General features: G+C 47.7%; 1 protein-coding gene across 1 annotated transcript in view; it reads right to left on the bottom strand.

Moving 5' to 3' along the window:
• LOC149432741 (free fatty acid receptor 2-like) overlaps positions 1-21567 on the bottom strand; it is a 39459-nt gene extending 17892 nt beyond the window's left edge. Inside the window, exon 1 of the mRNA XM_089664977.1 lies at positions 21474-21567. The gene's annotated coding sequence lies outside the window, so the exon portion shown is untranslated. The remainder of the gene's footprint in view (positions 1-21473) is intronic.
• Between the last annotated feature and the right edge of the window lie 651 nt (positions 21568-22218).

The raw sequence follows: 22218 nt of genomic DNA on the forward strand, positions 1-22218 counted from the left end.
ATACAGGAGGGGTGTTCCTGGCCAGATCACCAGTTTAAAACAGAGGGAAAAAAGTCTTAAAAAAGAAAACAAATGCAACCACCACATCTAATGATTAGTAAGCTGTAATATATTTTGGCTTTTGTGTTCCATACAGCTATAAGATCAGATGACCTGCAGAGTTAAGCAGAATTCACATATGTGTTTTTTTTTAAAGGGAAGTGAAGAGTGACATGTGATTGGATTGCCCTGTGTCTAAAATCAATATTGATGTTCCTTCAATTGTTCCTAATGTATTACTGTTCTTCCAGCGATCCATATGATGCCCTAATCACTAGTGATTCTTTGATAAATCACTATCAATATCCCTTCACCTGATTGACGTAGCATTTAGAGGGTTTTTTATTTATGGGGCTGATACAATGTAATCAGATTGAAGAAAAGTAGCACCTTCTTCTATCATTAAATCCAATGTAGACAGATTATTGACAGAGCCGGGTTGTCAGAAGGAACCTTCGATGATGTAATGCACTAATATCCTTCAGCAGATTAATTTGAATGTGACCGAAGAGGACTGCGATAAAAACAGACTTTAATTACTGTCTGGTTTGAGAAGATAAACATTTAACAAGAAAGCCTCTTGGAGATTGTCTTGAAACCGTGAAAATAAATCCACATTAGCGCCAGTTCACGGGAACATTTTATTCAATAATATATTGCATGTAATTAAACCTGTCGGTAATGTTATCTATTTTTATAGCACAACTTAACCTTTCATTTTTTTTTTATAGTCAGGCTAAGTACAATTACAAAGAAAAAAAAAAAGATTTCTTCTGTAGTACCTCTTTTCTGCCACAAGATGCCACTGTTTTTTTTTCAATGGATGCAAGGTGTTTTGTGATTGAAGGAGTGGATACATGTGATCTCCCCTCCTCCAATCACAGTGTGTCTTGTACATTAGTGCCAGTTTACAGGAACATTTTATTCAGCTATATATTGTATTGAAACCTGTCTGTTATGTTATTATTTTTTTCATAGCACCCTGCATTCACTATATCTGGTCTTCCCGCACCCTGCATTCACTATATCCGCTGTCCCTGCACCCTGCATTCACTATATCTGGTCCCCCCGGACCTTGCATTCACTATATCCGGTCTCCCTGGACCCTGCATTCACTATATCCGCTCTCCCTGGACCCTGCATTCACTATATCCGGTCTCCCCGGACCCTGCATTCACTATATCCGGTCTCCCTGGACCCTGCATTCACTATATCTGGTCTCCCCGGACCCTGCATTCACTATATTAGGTCTCCCTGGACCCTGCATTCACTATATCTGGTCCCCCCGGACCGTATTGCAAAAAATGGGGGGGGGGAATCCTCTGGAGGGTAGGTGGCTGACCCTCAAGGGGCGTACAATCTAAGGTCCCTAACTTATATTCATACATACACATACTAGGGCCAATTTAAAGAGGAGCCAATTAACTTACATGCATGTCTTTGGAGTGTGGGAGAAAGCTGGAGTACCCGGAGGAAACCCACACAGTCACAGGGAGAACATGCAAACACCAGGCAAGTGGTGCCATGGTTGGGATTTGAAAGTGGTGGAAGTGCTAACCACTTAGCCACACTTCCCCGCACACTTCCCCGCACACTTTCCCACACCATGTTCTTCTTGATAAGGGCTGAAGGAGTTAACTGATGTTGCTGCAAGCGCAAACATGGGCTGTTTGAACAATTTTAAAGAGCGATCTTTCCACCTTTATTGTCCATACCGCCGGAACTCCGTTCATTCTTTGTGGGCCCAGCGTTGTCCCTGAGATCTCCACTGTGGTCTGCTTGTTCGCTTTTATAAAGTAAGTAAATGGGATTGTTATCTTCAGGGGTAATTGGGCGCAATAACGCTTCTTCCTAATGCAAATATACATTGTGGGATACTCCGTGGAAAACCTCTCCTGGGTGTTGATGGATCCTGGTGACCCGATCACTGTAGTAAAGGATTTAAAGGAACAGTCCACCTTTGCAAAAAGTAATTGCAGCAACCATGAGATAAGAATTAATGTGCATGTACTAAATGTTTGCAATGACGCCTGCAGAGAATTGCGCTTGCGATCAATGTGTGTCATGGGGGCAATGCACAGGATCTTTTGAGGTTTTTGCCCCCAGCGTCAGAGCCGTATGGACCTTCTGTTATGGGCAGGGCTTTCTTTTCTCAGAGAATAGATACAGGTACTCTCTCCCCTGTGGAGTCACTCCTTGACTCCTCCTGGGCAGGGTTTTCTTTTCTCAGAGAATAGATGCAGGTACTCTCTCCCCTGTGGAGTCACTCCTTGACTCCTCCTGGGTAGGGCTTTCTTTTCTCAGAGAATAGATACAGGTACTCTCTCCCCTGTGGAGTCACTCCTTGACTCCTCCTGGGCAGGGCTTTCTTTTCTCAGAGAATAGATGCAGGTACTCCCTCCCCTGCAAAGTCACTCTTTGACTCCTCCTGGGCAGGGCTTTCTTTTCTCAGAGAATAGATACAGGTACTCCCTCCCCTGCAAAGTCACTCTTTGACTCTGCCTGGGCAGGGCTTTCTTTTCTCAGAGAATAGATACAGGTACTCTCTCCCCTGTGGAGTCACTCCTTGACTCCTCCTGGGCAGGGCTTTCTTTTCTCAGAAAATAGATGCAGGTACTCCCTCCCCTGTGGAGTCACTTCTTGACTCCTCCTGGGCAGGGCTTTCTTTTCTCAGAGAATAGATGCAGGTACTCCCTCTCCGGCGGAATCATTCCTTGACTCCGTCTGGGCAGGGCTTTCTTTTCTCAGAGAATAGATGCAGGTACTCCCTCCCCTGCGGAGTCACTCCTTGACTCCACCCCCTACCCACCTCTGAGCACTGTCCTTGGTCCCACCCCTTACCCACCTACCAATAAGGATTTTTTGACTTTGGGCAAGGACACAGGGGCCCCATGATTCCCATGTTGCCTGGGGGCCCCATGAGTTGTCAGTCCGCCCCTGATTGGCATGCATTATGGCAGTGAGTGGAGTCGATCGAATCTTGACCGGTTCAGCAGGGACCAGCCAAGATTCTATCCATCTATGGGCAGGATGGTTGTACTGAATGCGATCCATCGGTTGACTACCATCCTGTTGGGTTCTTTTCTTTTGATCACTGCCGGCGGATATAGCCACTAGCAGTGATCATTGTATTCTTCTGGCATGGAAGGCACCCTGCCGGCGTTGCAGGAGGGATTCCCCCATCAACACTGACTGTGTTAATGGGGGAATCAAGTGATTTTCTTTCCTGCATCCATGGGTATCATGTTTGATCTGCTTAAGCTTTGGCCCTGGCTTCCCTTCAGTATACATTGATAAGGTTAATAGGTACAAAAATGCTCCCCCCCCCTCCATTTTAATTGCTTGAAATGGTATGGTCCATTCCATCAGATACCAGAGATGAGCTTGGGCCTTCTCCGAACTCCTCTCTAACATGAACCCTGAACTCCATCATTTTTGTACTCCAATGAACAGTCATTCCCCACCCCAAACCCTGACCCGATCCGACCCGACCCGTAGCTCAATGAAGTACAAAAATGTCGGAGTTCAGAGTTCAGGTTGGAGATGATTTTGGAGGACGTTCAAGCTCATTTCTATCAGAGACCAGCAAGGGAAGCGAATCCTTTCTTTTAAAGTGCCGGGATGGTGTACAGCCTTGACCAATGGTTCCATCCACCTGGTTTACTGAAGGTTGTAATTGGATCCCTTCAACACTGACTGGGCCCTTGGCTCTTGCCTAGGTTGCCTTGTGGACAATCCAGCTCTGGATCTTCAATAAACCAAAAATTTGACATTGGAAAGGTGCCCATCAGACATCATCCTTTATGAGCCATCATTTTTTTTCTTTTAGCTGTAGCAGCATGGTCCCTTTAAAAAAAAAAAACAGTACTAGACCAGAGGAGCCAGGTGGAAGGAGGCCAACTCTCAGTTTACATTTCACACCATTTTATGGAGCTTTGAAAGCACAAAGGTGTGATATTGATACTCTTAAACACAGCAATCTAGGATGGCCAGTGGGGTGTGGCGGACGCTCAACGAGTCAAGGCGATTGGCTACAGGAGGTGCGTGGCACATCTAATCCGCCTGATGTTTTATTGGTGTTTAAAGGGAAGTGATTAATGGGATGGTGGATTTTTTTTTTAATTGCTTGAAATGGTATGGTCCATTCCATCAGATACCAGAGATGAGCTTGGGCCTTTTCTGAACTCCTCTCTAACATGAACTCTGAACTCCATCATTTTTGTACTCCAATGAACAGAGTCATTCCCCACCCCAAACCCTGACCTGGCCCACAGCTCATTGGAGTACAAAAATGTTGGAGTTCAGAGTTCAGGTTGGAGATGACTTTGGAGGACGTCCAAGCTCATTTCTATCAGACACCAGCAAGGCAAGTGAATCCTTTCTTTTAAAGTGTACAGCCTTGACCAACGGTTCCATCCACCTGGTTTACTGAAGGTTGTAGTTGGATCCCTTCAACACTGACTGGGCCCTTGGCTCTTGCCTAGGTTGCCTTGTGGACAATCCAGCTCTGGATCTTCAATAAACCAAAAATGAGACCATTGGAAAGGTGCCCATCAGACATCATCCTTTATGAGCCAGCGTTTTTTTTCTTTTAGCTGTAGCAGCATGGTCCCTTTTAAAAAACCAGTACTAGACCAGAGGAGCCAGGTGGAAGGAGGCCAACTCTCAGTTTACATTTCACACCATTTTATGGAGCTTTGAAAGCACAAAGGTGTGAAATTGATACTCCTAAACACAGCAATCTAGGATGGAGGCGTGGCCAGCGGGGTGTGGCGGACTTTCAACGAATCAAGGCGATTGGCTACAGGAGGTACGAGGCACATCTAATCCCCCTGACGTTTTATTGGTGTTTAAAGGGAAGTGATTAATGGGATGGCGGATGTTTTGACTGATTTGAACCCTTTTAATTGATAGCAGAAGGTGTGTTCCTGCCGCTGCCCATTAGCTAAACAAGCTCAAGACTCTCACTTAGCGTGTCAATTACTACGCCGCACAGGCACGGAGGGCGCAGAGTGGTGGGGGCACGCTGCGTTCGCACAGGCACGGAGGGCCCAGAGCGGTGGGGGCACACTGGGATCGCACAGGCACGGAGGTCCCAGAGCGGTGGGGTCACGCTGGGGTCGCACAGGCACGGAGGGCCCAGAGCGGTGGGGGCACGCTGGGATCACACAGGGACGGAGGGCCCAGAGCGGTGGGGGCACGCTGGGATCGCACAGGCACGGAGGGCGCAGAGCGGTGGGGGCACGCTGCGTTCGCACAGGCACGGAGGGCCCAGAGCGGTGGGGGCACGCTGGGATCGCACAGGCACGGAGTTCCCAGAGCGGTGGGGGCACGCTGGGATCGCACAGGCACGGAGGTCCCAGAGCGGTGGGGGCACGCTGCGATCGCACAGGCACGGAGGGCCCAGAGCTGTGGGGGCACGCTGCGATCGCACAGGCACGGAGGGCCCAGAGCGGTGGGGGCGCGCTGCGATCGCACAGGCACGGAGGGCCCAGAGCGGTGGGGGCGCGCTGCGATCGCACAGGCACGGAGGGCCCAGAGCGGTGGGGGCACGCTGCGATCGCACAGGCACGGAGGGCCGAGAGCGGTGGGGGCGCGCTGCGTTCGCACAGGCACGGAGGGTCCAGAGCGGTGGGGGCGCGCTGGGATCGCACAGGCACGGAGTGCCCGGAGCGGTGGGGGCACGCTGCGATCGCACAGGCACGGAGGGCCCAGAGCGGTGGGGGCACGCTGCGATCGTACAGGCACGGAGTGCCCGGAGCGGTGGGGGCACGCTGCGATCGCACAGGCACTGAGGGCCCAGAGCGGTGGGGGCACGCTGCGATCGCACAAGCACTGAGGGCCCAGAGCGGTGGGGGCACGCTGGGATCGCACAGGCACGGAGGGCCCGGAGCGGTGGGGGCACGCTGGGATCGCACAGGCACGGAGAGCCCCGAGCGGTGGGGGCACGCTGCGATCGCACAGGCACTGAGGGCCCAGAGCGGTGGGGGCACGCTGGGATCGCACGGGCACGGTGGGCCCAGAGCGGTGGGGGCACGCTGCGATCGCACGGGCACGGAGGGCCCAGAGCGGTGGGGGCACGCTGCGATCGCACGGGCACGGTGGGCCCAGAGCGGTGGGGGCACGCTGGGATCGCACAGGCATGGAGAGCCCGGAGCGGTGGGGGCACTCTGCGATCGCACAGGCACTGAGGGCCCAGAGCGGTGGGGGCACGCTGGGATCGCACAGGCATGGTGGGCCCAGAGCGGTGGGGGCACGCTGCGATCGCACGGGCACGGAGGGCCCAGAGCAGAGGGGGCACGCTGCGATCGCACGGGCACGGAGGGCCCAGAGCGGTGGGGGCACGCTGCGATCGCACGGGCACGGAGGGCCCAGAACGGTGGGGACACGCTGCGATCGCACAGGCACGGAGGGCAGAGAGCGGTGGGGACATGCTGCGATCGCACAGGCACGGAGGGCCCAGAGCGGTGGGGACACGCTGCGATCGCACAGGCACGGAGGGCCCAGAGCGGTGGGGGCAGAGGAGGACTGACTTGTTATGGACCAGAAGGCAATCAGACCTAAAGGACAACTCCATGTACATTAAGGAACGGGAACGAGCTTACAGGGCTTCAGGTTGACTGTCTCTTTGGGCAAAATACTGGATTTACTTTAAAGTTGACCTATCATCAGATATTTCTCCCATGTTGCTATGTAATATGTAAGAGATCTCATGTGTTGCAGCGCTCCCAATGGCAAAGCCATTATCTGATTTTCTCTCCAGAAGGATGGAGCTTTCTTTGCTCAGCCATCATCCAGGGTCACCATCAAAATCCTGGACTGGGGCAACACAACCATATAAATCATTATGTCTACACCATTCTTAGCTGTGTGCACAAATGTTTGACACAGATCAGCCCCTGACTTGCTACATATTTATAATGTACAGTCTGAGTGATCACTGGAAGAGAGGAAATTATTAATATTACAGGTACCTATATAGCAGTCAGTTTACACCGTGCTTTACATACTGTATACACTCATTGGTCACTTTATTAGGTGCACCTTGCTGGTACCGGGTTGGACCCCTTTTGCCTTCAGAACTGCCTTCATTCTTGGTGGCATAGATTCAACAAGGTGTTAGAAACAGTCCTCAGAGAATTTGGTCCCAGGGGCGGACTGACAACTCATGGGGCCCCCGGGCAATAGGGGATCATGGGGCTCCTGTGTCCTTGCCCAAACTCAAAAGATCCTATGAAAAAGGTACCAGGGGCATCTCATGGGGCCCCCTACTGACCCCGGGCCCTCGGGCAGTGCCCGAGTTTCCAAATGGTCAGTCCATTACTGTTTGGTCCATATTGACATAAATTAATGTTGCCTTTCTATCATCTCCAACCAGTCTGCCCATTCTCCTCTGACCTCTGACCTCAACAAGGAATTTTCCTCCATACAACTGCCACTCACTGGAAATTTTCTCTTTTTCGGACCATTATCTGTAAACCCTGGAGATGGTTGTGTGTGAAAATCCCAGGAGATCAGCAGTTTTTGAAATACTCAGATCAGCCCGTCTGGCACCAACAACCATGCCACGTTCAAAGTCACTTTAATCCCCTTTCTTCCCCATTCTGATACTCAGTTTGAACTTCAGCAAGTTGTCTTCACCACAACTAGATGCCTAAATGCATTGAGTTGCTGCCATGTGATTGGCAATTCATTCCTACCATCCCTGTGCTGAGTTCCCAGGTCTGTATGCCCACTGTGCCCATTATGAGGGGTTCCCGCCATCCCCGAGTCCACACACAGACACATTTTCTGTGCTGAGTTCCTGGGTTTGTACACCTGCTGTGCCCATTATGAGGGGTTCCCACCATCCCTGTGCTGAGTTCCCAAGTCTCTACACCCACTGTGCCCATTATGAGGGGTTCCCACCATCCCTGTGCTGAGTTCCCAAGTCTCTACACCCGCTGTGCCCATTATGAGGGGTTCCCACCATCCCTGTGCTGAGTTCCCAAGTCTCTACACCCACTGTGCTCATTATGAGGGGTTCCCACCATCCCTGTGCTGAGTTCCCAAGTCTCTACACCCGCTGTGCCCATTATGAGGGGTTCCCACCATCCCTGTGCTGAGTTCCCAAGTCTCTACACCCGCTGTGCCCATTATGAGGGGTTCCCAAAGGTTTTTTCCTTTTTTTTTCCTTTTTACAAATTTTTCAGCATCCACAATCAATCAATAAATAAACAAAGAAATAAATATATAAGTGTATATATACACTTTATTGTCCGCAGTATTGGTCGCCGGCCTTTCCACACACATTAACTTTAATGGCCCCTCCCAGTCTTAGTCCGTAGGGTTCAATATTGAGTTGGCCCCGCCCTTTGCAGCTATAACAGCTTCAACTCTTCTGGGAAGGCCGTCCACAAGGTTTAGGAGGGTGTCTATGGGAAGGTTGGACCATTCTTCCAGAAGCACATTTGTCAGGTCAGGCACTGATGTCGGGGGAGGAGGCCTTGCTCGCAGTCTCCACTCTAATTCATCCCAAAGGTGTTCTATCAGGTTGAGGTCAGGACTCTGTGCAGGCCAGTCAAGTTCCTCCACCCCAAACTGGCTCCTCCATGTCTTTATGGACCTTGCTTTGTGCACTGGTGTGCAGTCATGTTGGAACAGGAAGAGGCCATCCCCAAACTCTTCCCACAAAGTTGGAAGCATGAAATTGTCCAAAATGTCTTGGTATGCTGATGCCTTAAGAGTTCCCTTCACTGGAACTAGGGGGCCAAGCCCAACCCCTGAAAAACAACCCTACACCATAATCCCACCAAACTTTATACTGCGCACAATGCAGTCAGGCAAGTACTGTTCTCCTGGTAACCACCAAACTGGTGCGGACTGACAATTTGGAAACTCGGGCACTGCCCGAAAGCCCGGGGTCAGTAGGGGGCCCCATGAGATGCCCCTGGTACCTTTTTCGAGTTTGGGCAAGGACACAGGGGCCCCATGATCCCCTATTGCCCGGGGGCCCCATGAGTTGTCAGTCCGCCCCTGCCACCAAACCCAGACATGTCCATCGCATTGCCTAACAGAGAAGTGTGATTGGTCACTCCAGAGAACACGTCTCCACTGCATACAGGAGTCCTCGGCATGCAGGAGACGGATAGGAGGGGCGGCCGGGTGGCACATAGAGGAGTTGAGAAATGCACGGGCCGGCTCCTCTATGTGCCACCCGTCCGCCCCTCCTATTCAGTCAGCTGCGGACCACCAGGCAAATGCCCGTTGTGCCCTATGGCCAGTCCACTCCAGAGAACACGTCTCCACTGCATACAGGAGTCCACGGCATGCAGGAGACGGATAGGAGGGGCGGCCGGGTGGCACATAGAGGAGTTGAGAAATGCACGGGCCGGCTCCTCTATGTGCCACCCGTCCGCCCCTCCTATTCAGTCAGCTGCGGCCCACCAGGCAAATGCCCGGTGTGCCCTATGGCCAGTCCAGGCCTGATTATAACCCGAACCTCAGATACTATTATGGATCAATCATTGGCTGACTGAGCGAAGTTCTCTCAGAGTTCAGGCACATGTCAGGAGGTGACGCAGGAGGCAGAAATATTTGCAGGCACAGGGAATCGAATTCTTAGATACATGGAGGAGGAAAACCAGACAAGGAAAGTTCTAACAATTCCGTTTCCTGTCCTCTCACCCCGGCCACGTTATTCCAACGTTCTATGAGGGAGGAAATCCAATTATCCGATATTGTCACAATGTGATAATCACTCCTAGAGTCCTAATGAATGACATCATCGCCACAAAGATATCGCCGTAATCAGGTTACCCTGTAAGGAGCCAATCATATTCATTCATTACCTCGCCGGAAGCCGCGCAGCGCATGAATCGGGAACGTCTAATGATTGCCGACATCTGTCTGATTATAAAGCAATCAATTCCTCGAAATCTGCTGACGTCGGCTTGTCATCTCACTTATTATTTATTATCACATTATGTGACACCATAGAATAGACGCGGGATTACACGTTGTGCCCGCCGGTCATGGATGCAGGTTAAGGCATACCCATCGTCAGCCAATGAAATATCAGATACCCCCCCACTGCATAGGGGGCACACTGCTCTATTGCTGGGCACAAACTCACCACCACCCATGTGAGGACTGTCGGGCCTGGTGATTGGCCAGACAAAAGATCATGTGCAATGACCCACCACCCTATCCTGCTGCCTGATCAGATCACGTCTGCACATTGACCGCTATGTATGGAGCCTATGGAGTCCCTAAATGATGGGGTTCCAGGAGGATTGGCACAAAGAGCACATTAACCCTCCATGAAACTCAACACTAACCCTTCCTTTAACCCCAACACTAATCCTCTCTGTAACCTCAACACTAATCTTCCCTGTAACCTCAACACTAACCTTCCCTGTAACCTCAACACTAATCTTCCCTGTAACCTCAACACTAATCTTCCCTGTAACCCCCAACACTAATCTTCCCTGTAACCCCAACACTAATCTTCCCTGTAACCCCCAACACTAACCTTCCCTGTAACCCCCAACACTAACCTTCCCTGTAACCCCAACACTAATCTTCCCTGTAACCCCCAACACTAACCTTCCCTGTAACCCCAACACTAACCTTCCCTGTAACCCCCAACACTAACCTTCCCTGTAACCCCAACACTAACCCTCCCTGTAACCTCAACACTAATCTTCCCTGTAACCCCAACACTAACCCTCCCTGTAACCCCAACACTAATCTTCCCTGTAACCCCAACACTAATCTTCCCTGTAACCTCAACATTGACCCTCCCTGTAACCCCAACACTAACCTTCCCTGTAACCCCAACACTAACCCTCCCTGTAACCTCAACACTAACTCTAACCCTCCCTGTAATCCTAACACTAATCTTCCCTGTAACCTCAACACTAACCCTCCCTGTAACCTCAACACTAACTCTAACCCTCCCTGTAATCCTAACACTAATCTTCCCTGTAACCCCAACACTAACCTTCACTGTAACCCCAGCACTAACTCTAACCCTCCCTGTAATCCTAACACTACCCCTCCCTGTAACCTCAACACTAACCCTCCCTGTAACCTCAACACTAACCCTCCCTGTAACCTCAACACTAACCCTCCTTGTAACCCCAACACTAACCCTCCCTGTAACCCCAACACTAACCCTCCTTGTAACCCCAACACTAACCCTCCCTGTAACCCCAACACTGACCCTCCTTGCAACCTCAACACTAACCCTCCCTGTAACCCCAACACTAACCTTCCCTGTAACCTCAACACTAACCCTCCCTGTAACCTCAACACTAACCCTCCCTGTAACCTCAACACTAACCCTCCCTGTAACTTCAACACTAACCTTCCCTGTAACCCCAACACTGACCCTCCTTGTAACCCCAACACTAACCCTCCCTGTAACCCCAACACTGACCCTCCTTGCAACCTCAACACTAACCCTCCCTGTAACCCCAACACTAACCTTCCCTGTAACCCCAACACTAACCCTCCCTGTAACCCCAACACTAACCCTCCCTGTAACCCCAACACTATCCCTCCCTGTAACCCCAACACTATCCCTCCCTGTAACCCCAACATTAACCCTCCCTGTAACCTCAACACTATCCCCCATAGCCCTAACTCTATTGCTCCTTGTTTGCACTCTCTCCTGCGCCGGTCCGCTTGCTGACAAACGCCCACGTTCTTGTGGGAAAAGAGAGCAACAAGATCCATCCTGGCACCAACATCTCCTTCTTCACCTACAGACTCCAGTTTCTCCTTCTTCACCTACAGACTCCACTTTCTCCTTCTTCACCTACAGACTCCAATTTCTCCTTCTTCACCTACAGACCCCAATTTCTCCTTCTTCACCTACAGACTCCAATTTCTCCTTCTTCACCTGCAGACCCCAATTTCTCCTTCACCTACAGACCCCACTTTCTCCTTCTTCACCTACAGACCCCAATTTCTCCTTCACCTACAGACCCCAATTTCTCCTTCTTCACCTACAGACTCCAATTTCTCCTTCTTCACCTACAGACTCCAATTTCTCCTTCTTCACCTACAGACCCCAATTTCTCCTTCTTCACCTTCAGACCCCAATTTCTCCTTCTTCACCTACAGACCCCAATTTCTCCTTCTTCACCTACAGACTCCAATTTCTCCTTCTTCACCTGCAGACCCCAATTTCTCCTTCACCTACAGACCCCAATTTCTCCTTCTTCACCTACAGACCCCAATTTCTCCTTCTTCACCTACAGACTCCAATTTCTCCTTCTTCACCTACAGACTCCAATTTCTCCTTCTTCCCCTACAGACTCCAATTTCTCTTTCTTCACCTACAGACTCCAATTTCTCTTTCTTCACCTACAGACTCCAATTTCTCCTTCGTCACCTACAGACCCCAATTTCTCCTTCTTCACCTACAGACCCCAATTTCTCCTTCTTCACCTACAGACCCCAATTTCTCCTTCTTCACCTACAGACTCCAATTTCTCCTTCTTCACCTACAGACTCCAATTTCTCCTTCTTCACCTACAGACTCCAATTTCTCCTTCTTCACCTACAGACCCCAATTTCTCCTTCTTCACCTACAGACCCCAATTTCTACTTCTTCACCTACAGACTCCAATTTCTCCTTCTTCACCTACAGACCCCAATTTCTCCTTCTTCACCTACAGACCCCAATTTCTACTTCTTCACCTACAGACTCCAATTTCTCCTTCTTCACCTACAGACCCCAATTTCTCCTTCTTCACCTACAGACCCCAATTTCTCCTTCTTCACCTACAGACTCCAATTTCTCCTTCTTCACCTACAGACTCCAATTTCTCCTTCACCTACAGACCCCAATTTCTCCTTCTTCACCTACAGACCCCAATTTCTCCTTCTTCACCTACAGACCCCAATTTCTCCTTCTTCACCTACAGACTCCAATTTCTCCTTCTTCACCTACAGACCCCAATTTCTCCTTCTTCACCTACAGACTCCAATTTCTCCTTCTTCACCTACAGACTCCAATTTCTCCTTCACCTACAGACCCCAATTTCTCCTTCTTCACCTACAGACTCCAATTTCTCCTTCTTCACCTACAGACCCCAATTTCTCCTTCTTCACCTACAGACCCCAATTTCTCCTTCTTCACCTACAGACCCCAATTTCTCCTTCTTCACCTACAGACCCCAATTTCTCCTTCTTCACCTACAGACTCCAATTTCTCCTTCTTCACCTACAGACTCCAATTTCTCCTTCTTCCCCTACAGACTCCAATTTCTCTTTCTTCACCTACAGACTCCAATTTCTCCTTCGTCACCTACAGACCCCAATTTCTCCTTCTTCACCTACAGACTCCAATTTCTCCTTCTTCACCTACAGACTCCAATTTCTACTTCTTCACCTACAGACCCCAATTTCTCCTTCTTCACCTACAGACTCCAATTTCTCCTTCTTCACCTACAGACTCCAATTTCTACTTCTTCACCTACAGACCCCAATTTCTCCTTCTTCACCTACAGACCCCAATTTCTCCTTCTTCACCTACAGACCCCAATTTCTCCTTCACCTACAGACCCCAATTTCTCCTTCTTCACCTCCAGACTCCAATTTCTCCTTCTTCACCTCCAGACTCCAATTTCTCCTTCTTCACGTACAGACTCCAATTTCTCCTTCTTCACCTACAGACTCCAATTTCTCCTTCTTCACCTCCAGACTCCAATTTCTCCTTCTTCACCTACAGACTCCAATTTCTACTTCTTCACCTACAGACCCCAATTTCTCCTTCTTCACCTACAGACCCCAATTTCTCCTTCTTCACCTACAGACTCCAATTTCTCCTTCTTCACCTACAGACCCCAATTTCTCCTTCTTCACCTACAGACCCCAATTTCTCCTTCTTCACCTACAGACTCCAATTTCTCCTTCTTCACCTACAGACTCCAATTTCTACTTCTTCACCTACAGACTCCAATTTCTCCTTCTTTACCTACAGACTCCAATTTCTCTTTCTTCACCTACAGACTCCAATTTCTCCTTCTTCACCTCCAGACTCCAATTTCTCCTTCTTCACGTACAGACCCCAATTTCTCCTTCTTCACCTACAGACCCCAATTTCTCCTTCTTCACCTACAGACTCCAATTTCTCCTTCTTCACCTACAGACTCCAATTTCTCCTTCTTCACCTACAGACTCCAATTTCTCCTTCTTCACGTACAGACCCCAATTTCTCCTTCTTCACCTACAGACCCCAATTTCTACTTCTTCACCTACAGACTCCAATTTCTCTTTCTTCACCTACAGACTCCAATTTCTCCTTCGTCACCTACAGACCCCAATTTCTCCTTCTTCACCTACAGACTCCAATTTCTCCTTCTTCACCTACAGACTCCAATTTCTACTTCTTCACCTACAGACCCCAATTTCTCCTTCTTCACCTACAGACCCCAATTTCTCCTTCTTCACCTACAGACCCCAATTTCTCCTTCTTCACCTACAGACCCCAATTTCTCCTTCACCTACAGACTCCAATTTCTCCTTCTTCACCTACAGACCCCAATTTCTCCTTCTTCACCTCCAGACTCCAATTTCTCCTTCTTCACCTCCAGACTCCAATTTCTCCTTCTTCACGTACAGACTCCAATTTCTCCTTCTTCACCTACAGACTCCAATTTCTCCTTCTTCACCTCCAGACTCCAATTTCTCCTTCTTCACCTACAGACTCCAATTTCTCCTTCTTCACCTACAGACCCCAATTTCTCCTTCTTCACCTACAGACTCCAATTTCTCCTTCACCTACAGACCCCAATTTCTACTTCTTCACCTACAGACTCCAATTTCTCCTTCTTTACCTACAGACTCCAATTTCTCTTTCTTCACCTACAGACTCCAATTTCTCCTTCTTCACCTCCAGACTCCAATTTCTCCTTCTTCATGTACAGACCCCAATTTCTCCTTCTTCACCTACAGACTCCAATTTCTCCTTCTTCACCTCCAGACTCCAATTTCTCCTTCTTCACCTCCAGACTCCAATTTCTCCTTCTTCACCTACAGACTCCAATTTCTCCTTCTTCACCTACAGACCCCAATTTCTCCTTCTTCACCTACAGACTCCAATTTCTCCTTCTTCACCTACAGACTCCAATTTCTCCTTCTTCACCTACAGACTCCAATTTCTCCTTCTTCACGTACAGACCCCAATTTCTACTTCTTCACCTACAGACTCCAATTTCTCCTTCTTTACCTACAGACTCCAACTTCTCTTTCTTCACCTACAGACTCCAACTTCTCCTTCTTCACCTACAGACCCCAATTTCTCCTTCTTCACCTACAGACTCTAACTTCTCTTTCTTCACCTACAGACTCCAATTTCTCCTTCACCTACAGACTCCAATTTCTCCTTCTTCACCTACAGACCCCAATTTCTCCTTCTTTACCTACAGACTCCAACTTCTCTTTCTTCACGTACAGACCCCAATTTCTCCTTCTTCACCTACAGACCCCAATTTCTCCTTCTTCACCTACAGACTCCAATTTCTCCTTCTTCACCTACAGACTCCAATTTCTCCTTCTTCACCTACAGACTCCAATTTCTCCTTCTTCACCTACAGACCCCAATTTCTCCTTCTTCACCTTCAGACCCCAATTTCTCCTTCTTCACCTACAGACCCCAATTTCTCCTTCTTCACGTACAGACCCCAATTTCTCCTTCTTCACCTACAGACCCCAATTTCTACTTCTTCACCTACAGACTCCAATTTCTCTTTCTTCACCTACAGACTCCAATTTCTCCTTCGTCACCTACAGACCCCAATTTCTCCTTCTTCACCTACAGACTCCAATTTCTCCTTCTTCACCTACAGACTCCAATTTCTACTTCTTCACCTACAGACCCCAATTTCTCCTTCTTCACCTACAGACCCCAATTTCTCCTTCTTCACCTACAGACCCCAATTTCTCCTTCTTCACCTACAGACCCCAATTTCTCCTTCTTCACCTACAGACTCCAATTTCTCCTTCTTCACCTACAGACCCCAATTTCTCCTTCTTCACCTACAGACTCCAATTTCTCCTTCTTCACCTACAGACCCCAATTTCTACTTCTTCACCTACAGACTCCAATTTCTCCTTCTTTACCTACAGACCCCAATTTCTCCTTCTTCACCTCCAGACTCCAATTTCTCCTTCTTCACCTACAGACTCCAATTTCTCCTTCTTCACCTACAGACTCCAACTTCTCCTTCTTCACCTACAGACTCCAATTTCTCTTTCTTCACCTACAGACTCCAATTTCTCCTTCTTCACCTCCAGACTCCAATTTCTCCTTCTTCACCTACAGACCCCAATTTCTCCTTCTTCATCTACAGACTCCAATTTCTCTTTCTTCACCTATAGACTCCAATTTCTTCTTCACCTACAGACCCCAATTTCTCCTTCTTCATCTACAGACTCCAATTTCTCCTTCTTCACCTACAGACCCCAATTTCTCCTTCTTCACCTACAGACCCCAATTTCTCTTTCTTCACCTACAGACTCCAATTTCTCCTTCACCTACAGACTCCAATTTTCCAGACTTTCTCCCATCATACAATGGCAGTGAATATCAGTGATCTCTCTGGTTTCCTCCCACACTGAAGACACGCCGGAGGATTAATTGTTTCCTATATCTATACTGTGTATGTGAGATTCGGCCATTAGAGTGCAAGCTCCTGGGGTCAGGGTCAGATATGAGTGTGAAGTGCTGAATGTTATAGAATTACCTGGAAGAAGAAAACACTCATTTAGCCTCAAAGTTCAAATCTTCTGCATTTCCTTCAATCCAATTACTGTCGCTGCAAGGCGCCCCCCCCCCTCCGACGATCGCCGCGCAGGACCTCCGCAGACGGCGCGCACTTATTCTTGCAGTCCCAGCGTGATGTCATTACAGCGCCATCTCCTCCCGATCCGGACTATTGATCTGGTATTGGAAACAGCAGACAATTCGCAGGATCAGCGGCATTCCCATCGCTTCTAACGAGCCACGCCGACCAGCAGACTTTTCAGGGGTTGTCCTGTCAGCCAATCAGTTCATTGCTTCCCACACGGAAGAAAAATATATTTGAAATGCTACAATTTTGGTCGTACGGTGAAGGAAATGTGTATTTGATCCCCTGCTGATGCTGAATGTTCACCCCTCAGACAGAAATGATCGGTCTAAAAATGGAATGTTCGGTGTATTGTAACACTGAGAGACAGAATACAACAACAAATTCAGCAGAAATGCGTCTAACAAATGATGACTGATCTGCATGTTCATGAGGGAAAGAAGGATTTGATCCCCTACAGGGGCGGACTGACCATTTGGGAACTCGGGCACTGCCTGAGGGCCCGGGGTCAGTAGGGGCCCCTTGAGATGCCCCTGGTACCTTTTTCATAGACTTTTTTGAGTGTGGTTTGAGTTTGGGCAAGGGCACAGAGGCCCCATAATCCCCTACTGCCCGGGGGCCCCATGAGTTGTCAGTCCGTCCCTGGTCCCCTATCATTCAGCAGGATTTCTGGCTACCAGGTGTCTTTCATACAGATAACAAGCTGAGATTAGAAACAGTCTCTTAAAGGGAGTGATGCCAATCTCAATTTTGACTTGGAGTCAACGGGAGGCAATATTGCATTGGAGTCAATAGGAGGTGATTTTGCATTGAAGTCAATGGGAGGCAATTTTGCATTGGAGTCAATAGGAGGTGATTTTTCATTGAAGTCAGTGTGAGGCGATTTTGCATTGAAGTCAATGGGAAGCAATATTGCATTGGAGTCAATAGGAGGTGATTTTGCATTTAAGTCAGTGTGAGGCGATTTTGCATTGAAGTCAATGGGAGGCAATATTGCATTGGAGTCAATAGGAGGTGATTTTGCATTGAAGTCAATGGGAGGCAATTTTGCATTGGAGTCAGTGTGAGGCAATTTTGCATTAAAGTCAATGGGAGGCAATATTGCATTGGAGTCAATAGGAGGTGATTTTTCATTGAAGTCAGTGTGAGGTGATTTTGCATTGAAGTCAATGGGAGGCAATATTGCATTGTAGTCAATAGGAGGTGATTTTGCATTGAAGTCGATGGGAGGCAATTTTGCATTGGAGTCTGTGTGAGGCAATTTTGCATTGAAGTCAATGGGAGGCAATATTGCATTGGAGTCAATAGGAGGTGATTTTTCATTGCAGTCAATGAGAGGCGATTTTGCATTGAAGTCAATGGGAGGCAATACTGCATTGGAGTCAATTGGAGGTTATTTTTCATTGAAGTCAACGGGAGGCAATTGTGCATTGAAGTCAGTGGGAGGCAATTTTTTTATTCAACTCAATGGGAGGCAATTTTTTTATTCAACTCAATGGGAGGCAATTTTTTTATTCAACTCAATGGGAGGTGATTTTGCACAGAAGTCAACTGGAGGTGATTTTTTTTTATGTCAATGGGAGGCGATTTTGCATTGAAGTCAGTGTGAGGCAATTTTGCATTGGAGTCAACTAGAAGGTGATTTTTCAATGAAGTCAACAGGAGGCAATTGTGCATTGAAGTCAATGGGAGGCTTATTAGAACTGCATCTGAAGTGAACCTGGACTGCTGGTACACAATCAGATGTGACACCCAATAGGAGAGCAGACAGGGAGAGGTGCACAGTGGGAGGGGCCATGTACGATCGATGAGGATTTTCCAGCACAGAATCATTTTATACAGCAAAGGACAATAAACTCCGTCTGGAATATCGAAAAAAAACAAACAGAAACAAAGGTGTCCTTCTATACGGAGACCTCTGCTTTTTAACAAAACCTGCACATGAATCCTGATAAAACACGTCTCTAATATTTTATAAAAACATCGTTGTACGTGGTGATGCGGGCGATGAGCGATACACCGAACACAGAGACCTCTGCTTTTAAGACTGCAAATGAAATCTGCTAATATCAGTCTAACATTTCATAAAAACAGAGGTCTCAGGAACAGAGAACGTGAAAATGAATCCTGATAAAAACCTGTCTCTAATTCTTCATCAAGGTGCGCACGGGGAATGCACGAGACACAACACACAGACCTCTGTCTGTAACAAAGCCTGCAAATTAAACCTGTCTCTGATATTTCATAAAAGCAGAGGTCTCTGGGAAGGGAACCCTGTATACAAAGCAGAAACAGAGACCTCTGCTTTTAACAAAGCCTGATAAACTCGATCTCTAATATTTCAATAAAAGCAGAGGTCTCTGTATTTTGTATATAGGTAATTCCACACGTCCACCCTATAGACTGAGACCTCTGCTTTTTATGAAGTAGGAGAGAAAGATTTTATTTGCTTTTCATTTGCAGCCTTTGTTAAAAGCAGAGGTCTCTGTAGCTCTTATATACTATAGAAAGCAGAGATCTCCTTCTATAAGGTGCACATGAGGAGTTACCTATATACAAAATACAGAGACCTCTGCTTTCTATAGTATATAAGAGCTACAGAGACCTCTGCCTTTAACAAACACAGCACATTAAATGCAAATAAAATCTCCAATATTTCAGAAAGCAGAGGTCTCTGTATTTTGTATATAGGTAAATCCTCATGTCCACCCTATAGACTGAGACCTCTGCTTTTTATGAAGTAGGAGAGAGAGATTTTATTTGCTTTTTATTTGCAGCCTTTGTTAAAAGCAGAGGTCTCTGTATCTCATATCCTATAGAAAGCAGAGGTCTCTGTATCTCTTATATCCTATAGAAAGCAGAGGTCTCTGTATCTCATATCCTATAGAAAGCAGAGGTCTCTGTATGTCATATCCTATAGAAAGCAGAGGTCTCTGTATCTCATATCCTATAGAAAGCAGAGGTCTCTGTATCTCATATCCTATAGAAAGCAGAGGTCTCTGTATGTCATATCCTATAGAAAGCAGAGGTCTCTGTATGTCATATCCTATAGAAAGCAGAGGTCTCTGTATCTCATATCCTATAGAAAGCAGAGGTCTCTGTATCTCATATCCTATAGAAAGCAGAGGTCTCTGTATCTCTTATATACTATAGAAAGCAGAGGTCTCCGTCTATAAGGTGCTGGTGGGGGCTTTCCAAATCCTGAGACCTCTGCTTTTCCCTGCAGAAATCCCTGCCTCTGATGTTTCAGTAAAAGCAGAGGTCTCTGTATCTCTTATATCATATAGAAAGCAGAGGTCTCTGTATCTGATATCCTATAGAAAGCAGAGGTCTCTGTATCTGATATCCTATAGAAAGCAGAGGTCTCTGTATCTCTTATATCATATAGAAAGCAGAGGTCTCTGTATCTGATATCCTATAGAAAGCAGAGGTCTCTGTATCTCATATCCTATAGAAAGCAGAGGTCTCTGTATCTCTTATATCCTATAGAAAGCAGAGGTCTCTGTATCTCATATTCTATAGAAAGCAGAGGTCTCCGTATCTCATATCATATTGAAAGCAGAGGTCTCTGTATCTCTCATATTCTATAGAAAGCAGAGGTCTCTGCATCTCTCATATTCTATAGAAAGCAGAGGTCTCTGTATCTCTCATATTCTATAGAAAGCAGAGGTCTCTGTATCTCATGTCCTATAGAAAGCAGAGGTCTCTGTATCTCTGATATCCTATAGAAAGCAGAGGTCTCCGTATCTCATGTCCTATAGAAAGCAGAGGTCTCTGTATCTGATATTCTATAGAAAGCAGAGGTCTCTGTATCTCATATCCTATAGAAAGCAGAGGTCTCTGTATCTCTTATATCCTATAGAAAGCAGAGGTCTCTGTATCTCATATCCTATAGAAAGCAGAGGTCTCTGTATCTCTTATATCCTATAGAAAGCAGAGGTCTCCGTCTATAAGGTGCTGGTGGGGGCTTTCCAAATCCTGAGACCTCTGCTTTTCCCTGCAGAAATCCCTGCCTCTGATGTTTCAGTAAAAGCAGAGGTCTCTGTATCTCTTATATCATATAGAAAGCAGAGGTCTCTGTATCTGATATCCTATAGAAAGCAGAGGTCTCTGTATCTCTTATATCCTATAGAAAGCAGAGGTCTCTGTATCTCATATTCTATAGAAAGCAGAGGTCTCTGTATCTCATGTCCTATAGAAAGCAGAGGTCTCTGTATCTCATGTCCTATAGAAAGCAGAGGTCTCTGTATCTCATGTCCTATAGAAAGCAGAGGTCTCTGTATCTCATATTCTATAGAAAGCAGAGGTCTCTGTATCTCATGTCCTATAGAAAGCAGAGGTCTCTGTATCTCATATTCTATAGAAAGCAGAGGTCTCTGTATCTCTTATATCCTATAGAAAGCAGAGGTCTCTGTATCTCTTATATCCTATAGAAAGCAGAGGTCTCTGTATCTCATGTCCTATAGAAAGCAGAGGTCTCTGTATCTCATGTCCTATAGAAAGCAGAGGTCTCTGTATCTCATATTCTAGAGGTCTCTGTTGTCTCTGTGGACAGAAGTGACACCCACAATGTACAGAACGTCGACTCACTTTTGTCGGTTCGCTCTTCTCAGGGTGTTGGAGGAGTCCGGAGCTCCTTTACGTCTCGGTCTCCAGGTCGGTGCAGCTGCCTTGTCTCTGCAGATCGCAGTGTGACTGTGTGAGTTGTCACCGCTGGACGGAGGGGGGGGGGGGGGAGCTGAGCCAACCAATGGGGATGCAGCTCATCCATTAACCACTTCAGGGGTGGATTCTGCTTCCAGTTGCACATCATCCGGTCTCTGCGCAGCTCCCATCACCCCGGGAGAGAATGAAGCGACACGAGTGAGACTGACGTGGTCATCTCTCTCAGTCTGCCCCCCTCCCCCCCCCAATAATTATCTGTGACCCTGACAGCGCCGCCAACTGCGCAAAATTATATCGACATAAAAAAATACAATTTTGCGTGCGTTCCCAAACCGCATGGGCTGGAATGGCGTCCGCATGGAGTCCGCAGCGCACCGTAGTGTTGCGTCGAGTTGCGTTACCGAACAAATCTCATTTTTTTTGGCAAGTTAGACTCTCGTTTCCCCTGCGCGAGCTTCACGCCGCTGTTTTCATGCGATTCCGTGTGTCGCCTTTCACGGGCTGCCCCTGTGCACCGCTTTTTTTTTTCTGTTTTTTGCCTGATAAGAAGCTACTTTTCGGGCGTGTGGTGTGCCGCGATGGCTGCGTGATCCTGTCGCACAACCGTCGCAGCACAATCGCATTGCGTTTTGGGGTGTCATTGACAAGCGGGTTCACACTTCGCGGTGCG

Source organism: Staurois parvus, unplaced genomic scaffold (genome assembly GCF_062004578.1).
Source record: "Staurois parvus isolate SC_StPar_1 unplaced genomic scaffold, SC_StPar_1.0 ptg002113l, whole genome shotgun sequence".
Taxonomy (NCBI): domain Eukaryota; kingdom Metazoa; phylum Chordata; class Amphibia; order Anura; family Ranidae; genus Staurois; species Staurois parvus.